The sequence below is a fragment of the Apium graveolens genome, chromosome 8 (genome assembly GCF_009905375.1).
Source record: "Apium graveolens cultivar Ventura chromosome 8, ASM990537v1, whole genome shotgun sequence".
Taxonomy (NCBI): Eukaryota; Viridiplantae; Streptophyta; class Magnoliopsida; order Apiales; family Apiaceae; genus Apium; species Apium graveolens.
In genome coordinates this window covers 234512982-234527816 of record NC_133654.1, presented here as the reverse complement: position 1 = coordinate 234527816, position 14835 = coordinate 234512982, and positions in this window count along the sequence as shown.

Below are 14835 nucleotides of genomic sequence, written 5' to 3'. Positions count from 1 at the left end.
GGAGCGGTGGAAATTTTTGAGAATGATTCGGACCAAGCATTCAAGGTTAACGGTCAGCGGTTGAAGAACTACTATGGGGACATGGCAAACCGAGAGGTGGTTAGTGCCATTTTGTTGACTACGTGAGAAAGGAACGGAACGTCAAGCTAATGACGAGAAAGAAGCGCTGCGTGGGAGGCAACCCATGAATTGTTGTTACAGGAACCCTTAGAAGTTAATAACCTATCCAAAAACACAAAAAAAATCAGAAAACAGGGGCTGAAATTTTTTTTTTCCAGAGACCCTCTGCGCGCCCGCGCAGCTATGCTGAGCGGCCGCGCAGCTTGCTGCGCGCCCGCGCAGAAATGCTGAGCGGCCATGCAGGGGTCGAGTTCCAGAATTTTTTTTACAGTTCAAAAAAAAAAAAAAAAACACAAAAACCCATTACAGCCCATAAACCCACGAATTCTTTTCCCATTACCCCATGATTTTATACCTCAACCCCACTCCTAATCTAATTTAACCTACTCCACACCCTATATATACATACACCTATCCTACATATCTCCCACAACTTCCTACACTTAAACCCTCTCATAAACATCAAAAATCAGTTCTAACACACTTTTATTCACAAATCAATGGCACCCAAGAGAGCACGCACTATTGACAGCAGCAGCACAGTTCCTACTGCTGATTCATCAAGGGGTACTGCTGCGAGGCCTCGGTTAACTGACAGAGCCGCGGAGGAGGAGTACACTAGGCTGTTGGGGAAGCCGATTCTGAAGGAGAGGGGGTTTTTACCATCAGGGAGGGATGGTGAGTTGTTGCCCATGATTGCAGAGAAGGGGTGGATAGCTTTTTGTGAGTCACCCGAAGCAGTACCGATGAGTGTTGTTCGCGAGTTCTACGCGAACGCGAAGGCTGAAAAGAATGGGTTTTCTGTAGTTCGGGGGCTGACGGTTGATTATCATCCTGCGGCGATTCGCCGAGTGATTGGACAGCGAGAGAGGAAGCCCGAGGAGGAGAACTGGAATGAAAAGACTGCTGAGGATTTTGACTTGGATTTGATTTGTGCGACTCTCTGTCGACCGGGCACAGTTTGGAACCGCAGTCCAGCCAATAATGAGTATCGTCACTTTCCGGCGATCGCCATGAACAGGTATGCCCGTGCATGGAACGCATTTATATGTGCTAATATTTTGCCTTCTTCACATGCACACGAGGTCACAGTTGAGAGAGCACAGTTGTTGTGGGGAATTTTGAATGAGGAATACTATGTGGACCTTGGTGAGTTTATCTACCAAGGAATTCTGAAGTTTTTGAGGGGAGTAAAGCATATGAACATCCCTTATGCATCCACGGTTACAAAGCTATGTCGTGCAGTAGGAGTGAACTGGCCGGCTCATGAGTAGTTGCAGTTGCCAGCAGCTCCTATAGATTCTGGCACTCTGAATGGGATGCAGGAGTGGACCGGTGGTGAGCCTGAGGAGCATGGGCTGGGTTATCGTCTTTCAGGAGGGCGTCCAACACGAGGTGCTACTATGGCCAGGCCAGGGCGTGGTGAGGCTAGTTCTTCGAGAGCTCAGGAGGGTGCTGGGATGGGTGATGCCCAGTATAGGAAGCTTTCACGGTGGATGGATGCCATGTATGAGACGCAGAGCAGGTTTGCTCAGGAGCTCACCCTTGCGTTAGGGACTGCTTTTCGAGGCCTTGGAGCTGATATCCAGTGGCCAGTTTTTGGTGAGGACTCTGCATACCCGCCGGCTGATACTCCACCCACTGAGGGTGATGATGATGATGACTCCGAGTAGGTATACCCTGTATTCCTTTCTACTACCTTCACTGGGGACAGTGAAGATTTTATGTTTGGGGGTGGTAGTTAAGGAATATTTTGTGTGTGTCATATAGTTGCATATTCATGATAGTTAGTTCATATAGTTGCATAATTCATGATAGTTAGTTCATATAGTGCATAATTTTTGCCATATAGTTTTTTTTATAGCTTTATTTATTGTCATATCATATAGCTCATGCATATACCATGATCCCTTTTGCAATGATTTATCGACTGAATTGTGATATTGATGCGAGTGTAGTGATAGCATTAAAGTGATAGTAAGTTGTGTAGGTTGATATGCATGCTAGAAGCACTTGTATTGACACTAAGTCTTAGAGAATGCTGAAGGACTAGATTGTTGTTATGATCTGATTATTTTCGAGGATAATCTATTTATTATGCTTAGAATTTGATAATAGGTTCTTAGTGGTAAAGGCATGAAAAAGAAAAAAATGGAGTAAAAATGGAATTTGTTGCTAGTTGTGGCTAGGCGTCAAATGGCTAGTAGCCGGCTCGCATGTTATGCGAGTAGTCTAGGGTTGAGCAAGATGGAGCGAAATGCACTTGCTCAGAGTAAAAAAAAAAAAAAAAAAATTTGCCTAATTGATCAAGAGTGGGCTCTTTGGTATTCGAGTTATTAAGTTCTTAGGGGACTTTGTGCCTAGTGACCTAAGGCTTTTAGAGTCTGGGATCCGCTAACCTAACGCTCGTTACATGGATACCATTGTATAAGTCTTTTGTGGATCTCACTCACTGCACGGTCAAATAAGCATTTGCGTTGTGAATAAAAAGCACGATTCCGTAGTAAGCTCTAAAGTTCTTGTAGTGTTGTATATCACTTTGTGCCTAGAATTTTTATTCTTTGTATAATCGTAGGATTGCCTTGAGGGGAGTCTAGTCATAGTAATTGGTCTAGTTCCGAAGCATATCTGTTAAGCATTTGCACACACCACGTTTCTGGCGGTATGTCCGTTTGTATGAGTTTCTTGATCTTTAGTGTCTAACTGCATTCGTTGAGACGTGACAATTTGGTTGGTTAATTGTAGTAAGGGGGATCGTTGCATTTACATATAGATTGTATTCATGCATATTTTTATTTGTTTTTGAGTCTGTGACGCTTGGGGACAAGCATTGATTTAAGTTTGGGGGTGTGATAAGTGGCATTTTATACCACTTAGAACGTCTTAAAATGGCTTAAATTGGTGTCTTGAAATCAAGTATTTTGTGTATTTGATGCGTTTTTCTAGTGTTTATGCATTTCAGGGTATTAGTTGCATTTCGGAGGAGGAATCATCAAGAATAAGCCTTGGCATGTGTTCACCATTGCGAGAGGAAAAGAATGGGCAGATTACGGTGAAGAAATGGAGCAAACCTGGAAATTTTCCAGTAGGGTCCTGCGCGCCCGCGCAGCAATGCTGAGCGGCCGCGCAGCAGCCTTGCGCGCCCGCGCAGAAATGCTGAGCGGCCGTGCAGGGTCGGGGAAAATAATATATTGTTTTAGACTTCTACTTCTGTTTGGCTTCCAACTTCTATGTAATCTGAGTTTTATGGGACTATTATATAAGTAGATTTGAGACGTTTTTCACAGGGTATTAAGAGAGGATTATGTTTTAGATTGTGTTTTGCAAGAAGCGAAGGAGATAAGGAAGAAGACCGATTTAGCACACAGCAACGAAGAGGAAGCATATATTCTTGTGATTCTTGTTTCGTTGTAACGTTGGATGCTAGTTTTCTTGCTTTGACTTATTTACTCTTGTGACGTACTCTGTTTTAATATAATTAGTTTAATTGTTATTTTCTTGTGTTCGTTTATCATGATTTCATATGAACCCATGATGGCGATAAGTTCTATTATGGGCTAATCGTGATCGTGGGGTTGCAACGGATTTATTATGGAATTCTTTAGTTAATTGTTTAATACTTTAGTGTGTGATGATTGCATGATATCTAGTATTGGTTGTGCGTATTCGTCTTATGTGCATCGCGAACATATAAGATAGGGTGTTAATCTCTTGTGAAGCGACAGTGGATCTTGAGATTTAGAACTTGCCATGCTAGCATAGGTTCATGTACATTGTGCATGATTAGTGGGTAACTCTAACAGTTTTATTTGCCCTATGTAATCAAAAGGAATAACTTGTGCTTAAATCGTTGTGTTGTCAATTTCTGTAGACATATAGGAACTCAACATAATTGATGACTATTCAACTTCTATCTTAATTGTGGATGTTTGGTAGAATGGTATTAGTACAATGAAAGTTGGCTTTTATCAGTTTTGTGTTATTCGATTAATATCATCACTGTCACATGCTAAAGGTAATAACTATGGCTATAGAAGGAAGTAATAATGAAGTTGTGATCTCATGAGTGTTTTATTATTGATAAATTGCAGTGTTAGTTAAGTGGTTAATTAAGTAGTTAATTATAGTTAATATTCAACCAACAATTTTAAGTGTTATTATCTTAACATTGAGAAGTAATCATACATTGGCGAGTGAGTTAAATTAGACAATAACTTAGTCTGAGTCTCTGAGGGAACGAATTAGAAAGTATTCTATATTACTTGTGAACGCGTATACTTGCGTGAATATTAGTGCGTGATTTCGCCCTAACACTTCTCAACTCATTAATATCATCAGTATGAAAAGCATAAGTAGTCTGAGGTACCTTTGTTTCAGCAGCTTCAGAACTGCTCTCAGCACTTTCTTTATCAGCATTTGCCATCAATGCATAGTTCTCCTCACTTTCAGAGTCTGAAGTGTCTGTCCAGCTTTTCTGCTTTGTGACAAGAGCCTTGCCTCTGTCACCCTTTACCTTCTTGCAGTCAGGAGATATGTGGCCTTTCTCACCACATTTATAGCATTTAACATTGGTGTAATCTCCTCTGTCAGACTTTCCTCCTCTGCCTTCAGATCTTCTGAAATTCTTCTTATCAGAACTTATGCTTTTCCTGGAAAACTTCTTTCCCTTCCTGAACTTCCTGTATGCAATCTTTGTGATTCCTTTCACCATAAGAGCACACAGCTTCATCATCTCCTCATCAGCATCAGTCTCAAGCAAGCTTTCAGAATCTGAGTCATCATCACTCTCAGAACTTGATGACTCAGTATCAGACTTTATGAAAAGAGCTTTACCCTTGTCTTTCTTTGAGGAAGCTGCTTTGGGGAATTCTTCTTCAGCCTTAAGAGCAACTGTCCTTGACTTTCCTCCTTTCCTCTTGCTTCTTTGTTCCATCTCCAGCTCGTGTGTCTTGAGCATTCCATAGATTTCGTCAAGAGTTGTTTCATCAAGATTGTAGTTATCTCTTATTGTCGTTGCCTTCAAATCCCAGCATTCAGGAAGAGCTAACAGGAACTTAAGGTTTGAATCTTCAAGATCATACTCTTTATCAACCAATGACAAATCATTCAAAAGTTTGATAAATCTATCATATAAATCATTCAATGACTCATTAGTCTTTGAGTCAAAGTGTTCATACTCTTGAGTGAGTATTGTCTTCCTGTTCTTCTTAATTGTGTCAGTTACCTGACATCTTGTTTCCAGAGCATCCCATATCTCTTTAGCAGTCTTGCAGTTGATTACCCTGTTTGACATTACATTATCAATGGCACTATGCAGTAAGTGTCGTACCTTAGCATCCTTAGCAATTGATGCTATGTCCTCAGCAGTATAATCACTCTTCTCCTTTGGTACGGTCATTGCTGCTTCACCTGCAACTGCAACAGCGAGTTTGGTTGGTTTGTGAGGACCTTCCTTGATTCTATCAAGGTATTCTGGATCTGTTGCTTCCAGGAACATGGTCATCCTTACCTTCCATATGGGATATTCAGATTGTCTCAGTATAGGGACTCTGATGGTCTCATACCGACTCTGAATTTGTGTCTTCGGTGGTTCCTCAGTTTAGTAGGCTTAGTTGGAGTTTCTGTGTCCGACATGATTGTGTTTGGATCTTTAACTGTATGTATGTTAACAGATAGGCTCTGATACCAATTGTTAGGTCACACACACACTGTAGAGGGGGTGAATACAGTGTATAGTACACTCAAATCGAACTTAAAGAACTTAAGTAACAGAAAACAAACTTTATTGAAATAATAAACTCTGTTACAGTATGGAACTGTTACCTCTCAGTGATGAACAAATATCATGAGAGCTGCTAGGGTTATATATAATAATAACTTCGATAATGATAACACTTATAGTGTAAACCCTATGCCTGTGTTTATATACTACACAGTTACAAGATAATCGCTAATTGATATTGAATATAATTCTGCTTCCTAAAATATATCAATCAGATATCTTCTATTCCAAGTATTCCATTCTTCACGGAATTCCTTCTTCATGCATATCTCTTCTTATGTTTATCTCGATCTTCTTTCCTTTAATCAGCTACTGTCCTTATCTGATTTTCCTCCAGCACTTAAGTTCTGATATCTATCTTCTGATGATTATCTCCTGATAATATAAGTACTGATATCCTTAAGTCCTGACTTCCAGTATAAGTACTGATCAACAGGTAAGTACTGATCTATCCTGTTCACACAAGATCTGAAAGCTAAACATAAAACATATTAGCCATGACATTATCAAATATATCTAACATTTTGACATAGTGAATATTTTTGAATTAAAATGACTCTCCATCACCCGCCAAAGAGGCAACAAGCATGAGAAAAGGAGATTAGAAAATCTTTAACTTAGTAAACTTTTCTTCTCTGAGATGACCTTCCCTCACCCATCATGGAGTCGATGTGTGTATGGAACGGAATTAGAAAATTTTAGAATAGTAAAGTTGTCTTCTTTGAAATGACCCTCCCTCTACCGCCAATGAGTTAGAAAGTTTCTGAGATAGTGTTTGTTTTTGCTTTGAGATTACCTGCTCTCACTGTTAACTTGGCAACAAGGGTATGTTAAGGAATTAGAATATATTTGAGATAGTAAATATTTTCTATTTTGAGATGATCCTCCTTTGCCATCACCCGCAAAGGAGACTACAAGGTTGAGGAATAAAGTTAGAAATTTTGGATATAGTGAATTTTTTTACTTTAGGATTACCCAACCTCAATCACAAAGGAGGCAGAATAGGTAAATAGAGGAGCTTAAAATTTTTTGTATATAAATTTTTGACATTGTCCTTTTTCTTGGGTGATACATGTCAACTAATTAACGGTTTCAGATGAGGTTTATTTACTAAGATTTACTCACAGTTTTGCTGAAATGTGAGGTTGAACTAGTGAAGGCTTTTATAAAGAAAATCCCCTCTATCTAGCGCCAAATGATAATGCTCCTTGCTCCACTCTACCGAACCTTCCTCTGGGTGATACTTGGATGGAAGTATGGTGTAACTGTTGGTGGGGACTCTGTAAAATAATGCCCGACCTAGGTGGTGGCCGTCAAGCACCTCCAATATGAGAGTAATTAATTGGTGGTGGAGAACAACAACAATAATCGAAAAATAAATGTTTGATATCTAAGAGTTATCATGTCTGTGTGAAATAAATGCTAAAGTGTTGAGAATAAATGTGAGATTAAATGTGAGAATCTGAGCCTTCCTATTTGTGTGAGTTATATTGGTATTTATAATGTTCGGTTTTACCTCTTGTTACCACGTGGTCCATAGATTTGCTCCTTTATTGGTGACAGACACGACATGATGGCATGTTTCTTTTTATGACTTGTTGTCATATAAACTACTTCCGTGGAAGCTTCCTCTTGTCCGGAAGTCCCGAAGGATGGAATGACCTTAGTCCAAGAGATAAGAGTCTGCTGGAAAGAGGGTAACATCCTTGGTCCGGAAGATAGTATGCTGGAAGAAGAGGGTATCATTCATCTGGGAAGTAAAACATTATTCTAGTTAACATTTATTAGTCAACCTTGTAGATATGATATATTGGCCACATGATAACTTGGGACATGACTTGACATGGAGGATAAAGAGATGAACTCAAGGCGGTTATTATCATTGGGTAAATAAATTAACCAGTTTATATTTACCCATATATTAGGAACCGCAGGTAGGTAGGAATGGGTACAACAAATCTGACCAGCGGGGTTCCAAGTTTGAATCCGTGACCTGGCGGGTTGCAATTAGAAACTTGATCATCGTATGAAACACATCATTCAAACTTAACTGTTAAAATCCGATACAATTCGACTAAACATAAACCAACTGTCCCGTTCCATGATGTCAGTACCAAGACATAGATAATCAACAAGATCAAATATCAGGTTACATTTTAACTAAAAGAATCTACTTTTACTTTATAGAATAACTATCCACATTATAATTGAAAAAGCGTGAACAAACAATTCTACTGAATTTTTTTTTTCAAAAATATTAATTTTGAAACATCTAATTTCTAATACAAAGATACTCAACAAGGAATTGTATTAACGACACAGATATATGAACAGAAAGGATCCTTATTGGACATAAGAGTGTGAGACATGATAACTCCTGGTGGCGGGGCTGCTCCTTCGACACCGCCCTGGATCCTTCGCCGCTATAGAGGTGTAGCTGTGGTTGGGTTCCTACAAAACAACGCCGGAAGGGGGGTTGGAGTCCCGCGGCGCCTCCGGCGTGAGAGTAAGAACTAGCTTTTTGGGAAGATGAAGATGATTATAAATGCAGGGTGGCTGTGTGTATATATGAGTGTGTGAGAATGATTAACCCCAAAACCTCACCTTCTTGGGCTATTTATAGCTCAAGGGTAGGGTTTTGGGGTTGGTACCTTTGAATCGTAGCCATTGGTTCTGGGAGCGGAGGGCACCTGGCGGGAGTGGATGCTTTACACGCGTCAGCGCGGGACTGGTCGAGGAATGTTTTGAGGATCCTCTGACACGTGGCCTGATTATTCCCATGATTGATGTGTGACAGTTGTCCCCGTCACGTGCTTGGGCCAACGTCTCACGTGTTGGGATTTATCAGGGTTTCGCTTATGGGACTAAGCTGGTCAGGAGTGGTAGTGTGCGGGAGTATCCCTTCCAGGAGCTGCGTAGAGTTATGAGCCTAGGAGTAGGCATTCCCGGAGCTGCACGGAGTTAGGAGCTTAGGAGTAGGCCTCCCAGGAGCTGTATGGAGCTGAAGGCCTAGGAGTAGTTCTCCCAGGAGCTGTATGGAGCTGAAGGCCTAGGAGTAGTTCTCCCAGGAGCTGTGTGGAGTTAGGAGCCTAGGAGTAGGCCTCCCAGGAGCTGTATGGAGCTGAAGGCCTGGGGGGTGGTTCTCCCAGGAGCCATATGGACTATCATGTGCCCCCCACTCCCTTATGCAGATTTTCTGGATGGGGGAGTGAATTTGGGTATATTTGTAGAACATGAGTTTTTGGTTGTTTTGAGCTTTTCTTGCCCCCAGTCCGGAGTTCGCTGAGTTCAGCGAACCAAGACTAAGGTTGTTGTCTTTAGCAGGAGTTGAGCTTTTCTTGCCCCCAGTCCGGAGTTCGTTGAGTTCAGCGAATCAGGACTAAGGTTGTTGTCTTTAGCAGGAGTTGAGCTTTTCTTGCTCCCAGTCCGGAGTTCGTTGAGTTCAGCGAATCAGGACTAAGGTTGTTGTCTTTAGCAGGAGTTGAGCTTTTCTTGGCCCCAAGTCCGGAGTTCGTTGAGTTCAGCGAATCAGGACTAAGGTTGTTGTCTTTAGCAGGAGTTGAGCTTTTTTTGCCCCCAGTCCGGAGTTCGTTGAGTTCAGCGAATCAGGACTAAGGTGGTTGTCTTTAGCAGGAGTTGAGCTTTTCTTGCCCCCCAGTCCGGATTTCGTTGAGTTCAGCGAATCAGGACTAAGGTGGTTGTCTTTAGCAGGAGTTGAGAGCTTTTCTTGCCCCCAGTCCGGAGTTCGTTGAGTTCAGCGAATCAGGACTAAGGTTGTTGTCTTTAGCAGGAGTTGAGCTTTTCTTGGCCCCAAGTCCGGAGTTCGTTGAGTTCAGCGAATCAGGACTAAGGTTGTTGTCTTTAGCAGGAGTTGAGCTTTTTTTGCCCCCAGTCCGGAGTTCGTTGAGTTCAGCGAATCAGGACTAAGGTGGTTGTCTTTAGCAGGAGTTGAGCTTTTCTTGCCCCCCAGTCCGGATTTCGTTGAGTTCAGCGAATCAGGACTAAGGTGGTTATCTTTAGCAGGAGTTGAGCTTTTCTTGCCCCCAGTCCGGAGTTCGTTGATTAATGCAGTCCGGACTTGGAAGTTGAAACGGTTTTGGGGAATTTCCCCCCAATTATTTGAATTGTTACAGTTGTCTTTTTCAAAAGACGTGCTGTAATAATGACTCTTCAATAATGACTGCTCGTGATGGGCGGCTGGGATCGTGCCACGTGGCATGGTTTTTTAGTTTTTTACCCCCTATAAAAGGAGGCGCTGCCTTCTTTGTTTTCTTTTTATTGCTTCTTCAATTCTTCTTCTTTGTTTTTATTTCTTTCTCTCGAGGTCTTTCTTTGCTGTTCTTGCCGTCGTTACCTGTCGCTGTAGCTTGGCCTGTGGTTGATTATTGGTCGTCCCCAGTCGCTCCGTTATATCAGTCTCGTAAGTTTTGCTATATTTCCCTGTTTGTGTCTTTACTTTGATTCTTCCGTTATCCTCATTGTTTGGTTGTATTGTTTATGTGTTCTTGCGTTTCGTTGTTGTTGTTTTGCTGTATGTATGTGTATATATATATGTGTTTGTGGGCATGTTTTGGTTTTTGATTCTGTATTGATATTGCTTATGGAATTAGGGTTTTATGTTAGGGTCCGGACTTGGATACTTAGTCCGGACTAATAGGCTAGGTTTTGGAATTTGCAATTGGTTTGCGTTTATGTGTTTGTGTGTTGTTTGAGTTCGGAGTAATGGCTTCGGGGTTTTTGCAGTCTGGAGCGTTTGTTTAGGGGTGTTTTCTTTGTTGGGTCTCCGGACTGTCGATTTTAACTTGTGATAAAAATGAATAATGGGGTAGTCCGGACCATGTAGCTTCAAAGATAAATAAACTGTAGGAGTTTTAGACTAACCTTTGTCACTTGTTTTAGGTTTATGGTCCGGGCTAAAGCTCTTGCCAAGGCCTACATAACTTGTTATCCGGGGCCATCTAGTTCAGGTTCTGAGTCTTCTGCTGATTCTGAGCGGGTTGAAATGGGTAAGAAAGCTTCTACTTCGGACTCCGAGGCCATAACGAAGCTTTCAGTTGCTAAGATCTCCTCCAGAAAAGTACCGTGTAGTCCGGAGGGGCTCTGGGTTGAGAACCTCGGGTATTTCGTTACTAAGAGTGAAGAAATTGAGGATAGCTTTTACTATAGGAGCATTAGGTCTGGATACGCTAGGCAGCCGAACGCGAATCCGGGGCCTTATAATCAGGAAGAGCTGGATAGGAAATTTGCTGGGAGTATAGCGGCTAAGGAGCCCTATGAGTTGAGGGAGGAATACGCCGCTTTGGACCATGAGGCGCAGGATTCTTCCGTCCGGGCTGCCTTTCAGCTGGATCGACGGATTGAGTGGAGGTGGCCGACTCCGGAGGAAAGGATTTATCATAGGCCGGCTGATGGGTTTGTTCCGGTATGGCTGGAGCATCTCCGGTCCGGATGGAACCCGCACTGGCACTTGTTTCTCAAGCACCTGTGCAAGTATATATATAAGGTTTCTCCGATGCAGATTACGCCCAACGGTATAAAATGGATGACTTGGTTTATTGCTTCCTGTAATAAGTTTAAAGTTCAGCCCACTTTTAAGCTATGGCATCACTTATTTCATTTGGTCCGGTCCGGACAGACTCCTCTTTATGAGCTTCGGTTCCGGGCTGCTGAGTGCGGTTATGGGGGCTCTTATAGGCCAGTGATTCAGCAATCTTCTTTGAAGCATTGGAATGGAGAGCTTATCATGCTGAGGGGCTTAGATTTGTTTTATCTTCCCTATATAGCTGCCGACGGAGTCCGGACTAGGTTCCGAAGGGATGTTCTCCGGGGAGATGCGCTCCGGATGATATTTGCATTTTGTGAATGCTTGGGTTTTCAAATGACCCGGGATACCTTTATGATGTATAGGACTATGCATAGAATAGGGTGTAAGTAGTTTCTCTTTTTGTCCGGACCTTCTATGTTTTTGTTGTATATCTTTATTTGTCTTGATTCCGTACCAGTTTTGACTTGTGTTTTTTCTTTGTTCCTTTGCAGGTTTGCCTCATTACAATCCGGACATGTCGTCTTCAGCCTACAGTGATGCTCTGAAAGGTCTGGGCAAGGCTTTCAAGTTACCGAAGAAGAATGCTGTTACTGGCTCCAGATCGAACGCCTCGGCCGAGGAGGGGTCACAAAGCAATGCCGTCCCAAATCCGGAGCCTGAAGTTCATGTGAGCCAGTCTACTCCGGAGAATAATGTTGAGTTGGATAATGAATTTGACAATCTTGAGGATTTGGGTCCTATTGGGGAGATTCCGGGCGTTGATTCTGGGCGGAGAAGGAAGAGGCTCCGGACTCTTGGGTCGAAGCCTCCTAGGGCTGAAAATTATGAAGCTGGCTCTGGGTCCGGGGCTGGAAAAGGGAAAGCTGTTGAATCGGATAGTCCGGATGAAGATGTTCCGGGGCTGGAGGAAAAGGTGGCTCGCTTCATGGCTGGGATTCCGACTCAATCTCAGTGGAGTAAGATGAATGAGTCCGGATTTGATGCCACAATGAAGGAGTATTCCCGTCTCTGGGGTCAGGTATTTTCTTTCTGTTCTTGTTTCTTGCTTTTATTTGCCTTAGAATATTTTTCTGAGCTTTTCCATTTTTTGCAGCTTGGTGGGTATATGGCTGGATCAGCTTCTCTGGCCTACAATGAACTGAAAACCTCCCGGAGTACCATTGCTGATAAGGATTCGGAGATTAGTCAGCTCCGGGACCAGATAATTGTAAAAGACAATTCCCTCTCCGGACTGAATAAGCATCTGAATGAAGTGACTATCCGGGCTGATAACGCGGAGAAGGAGGTATCCGACCTAAAATCCGAGTTGGTTGAGCTCCGGAGGCAAATGTCTGCTGTTCGTCCGGAGGCCCAGGTTATTGAAGAATTTAAGAGATCTGAGGAGTATGATAGAGCTCTCGCCAATGCTGGTGCTCCGGAGATAGCTCGATGCTGGTTGGTTGCTGAGAGGCATATCAAGACGAATCCGGAGGCTGATTGGGATAGTTTCGTATCTGAGTTTATCAAAGCCAAGGAAGATATTGAGCTTGGACTAGGTGAACCGGAGCCGTTCGACGGTCCTTGCCCCAGTTTCCTGCCTCCCCGTGCTCCGGAGTCCTGATCTATATTTGATTTGTAAAACTGCTACTGCTACTGATTTGAGACTTGATAATATTTGGTTCTTGTAATATTTTTTGTACTTTGGTCCGTGCTTGTTTGAGGCCGTTGAATTTGTAATGAATGCTTTCTTTGACGCTATTTTACTTTTCTTCTGTAGTTTGTTTTTGCCTTAGAATATCTTCCCAAGTTGAATTTTGCTGTAGTCCTGACTAATCTTCTTGTTCGGACTAGTGGAGGACTTTTAGATAGAAAATTAATTCTAAGTAAAAGTGGTTGCTCTAGTCCGGGCAAATAGCTTGTCCGGACTAGTGGCTGCTTTTAGTTTAGAAAATTAATTCTAAGTAAAATTTGGTTGCTCTAGTCCTGACTAATAGCTTGTCCGGACTAGTGATAAGTTGATTGTTCTAGTCCTGACTGATAGCTTGTCCGGACTAGTGGTTGCTTTAAGTTAGAAAATTAATTCTAAGTAAAATTTGGTTTCTCTAGTCCTGTCTAATAGCTTGTCCGGACTAGTGATAAGTTGATTGTTCTAGTCCTGACTGATAGCTTGTCCGGACTAGTGGTTGCTTTAAGTTAGAAAATTAATTCTAAGTAAAAGTTGGTTGCTCTAGTCCTGACGAATGGCTTGTCCGGACTAGTGGTTGCTTTAAGTTAGAAAATTAATTCTAAGTAAAATTTGGTTTCTCTAGTCCTGACTAATAGCTTGTCCGGACTAGTGATAAGTTGATTGTTCTAGTCCTGACTGATAGCTTGTCCGGACTAGTGGTTGCTTTAAGTTAGAAAATTAATTCTAAGTAAAAGTTGGTTGCTCTAGTCCTGACGAATGGCTTGTCCGGACTAGTGGTTGCTTTTGGAAAATATTCAAGTTAAAAAGAAAGCTTTTCATTGATCATTCATACAATATAGAAGGAGAAACATTTTGGTTACTTGCCATATTGGCTACAAGTTTTTGGTTGCTTTGTTTGCTGTACTACTGATAGTATTTCCTTAGCCTTAGTCCATGCCAAGTGTTTGGCCCTTCTGAGTCATCCATGTTCGAGAGCTTGTAGGTTCCTGGCCTGAGGACTTCTTTGATTTTGTATGGTCCTTCCCATTTGGGCATTAACTTTCCGGTGTTTGTGGGATCTGATGCTTCAGTGTCTCGAAGGACTAGGTCTCCAACTTGGAAGTTTTTGACTCTTGACTTCTTACTGAAATGTTCTCTTGTTTTCTCCTTGTATTTCTCCATTCTTACCACAGCTTGGTCCCGGACCTCATCAATTAGTTCCATGTTTGTTTTGAGTCCTTCTTCATTTGCTTCTTCTTCAAAGTTTATTGCTCTGTGGGAAGGAGAGCCTACTTCAATAGGCAGCATTGCTTCTGTTCCATAAGCTAGTTTGAATGGAGTTTCTCCTGTGCTTGTCCTTGGGCTTGTCCTGTAGGACCAAAGTACGCTTGGTAGTTCTTCTGGCCACTTGCTTTTGCTTTCTTTGAGTCTTTTTTCGATACCTCGGAGCAGGATTCTATTCGTTACTTCTACTTGGCCATTTCCTTGGGGATATGCCACTGATGATTTTTTGTGCTTGATCCCGCGGTCTTGGAGGTAGGACTCGAACTCTGATCCAATGAATTGAGGTCCATTGTCTGATACTAGGACTCGTGGTATCCCGAACCTCATCAAAATGTTGTCCATAAACTTTATGCAGTCTTGCTGATTGATTGTCCTCATTGCTTTTGCTTCAACCCATTTTGTCATGTAATCAATAGAGACTAGTAGGTACCTTAGATCTCCTTTTGCTCGAGGGAATGG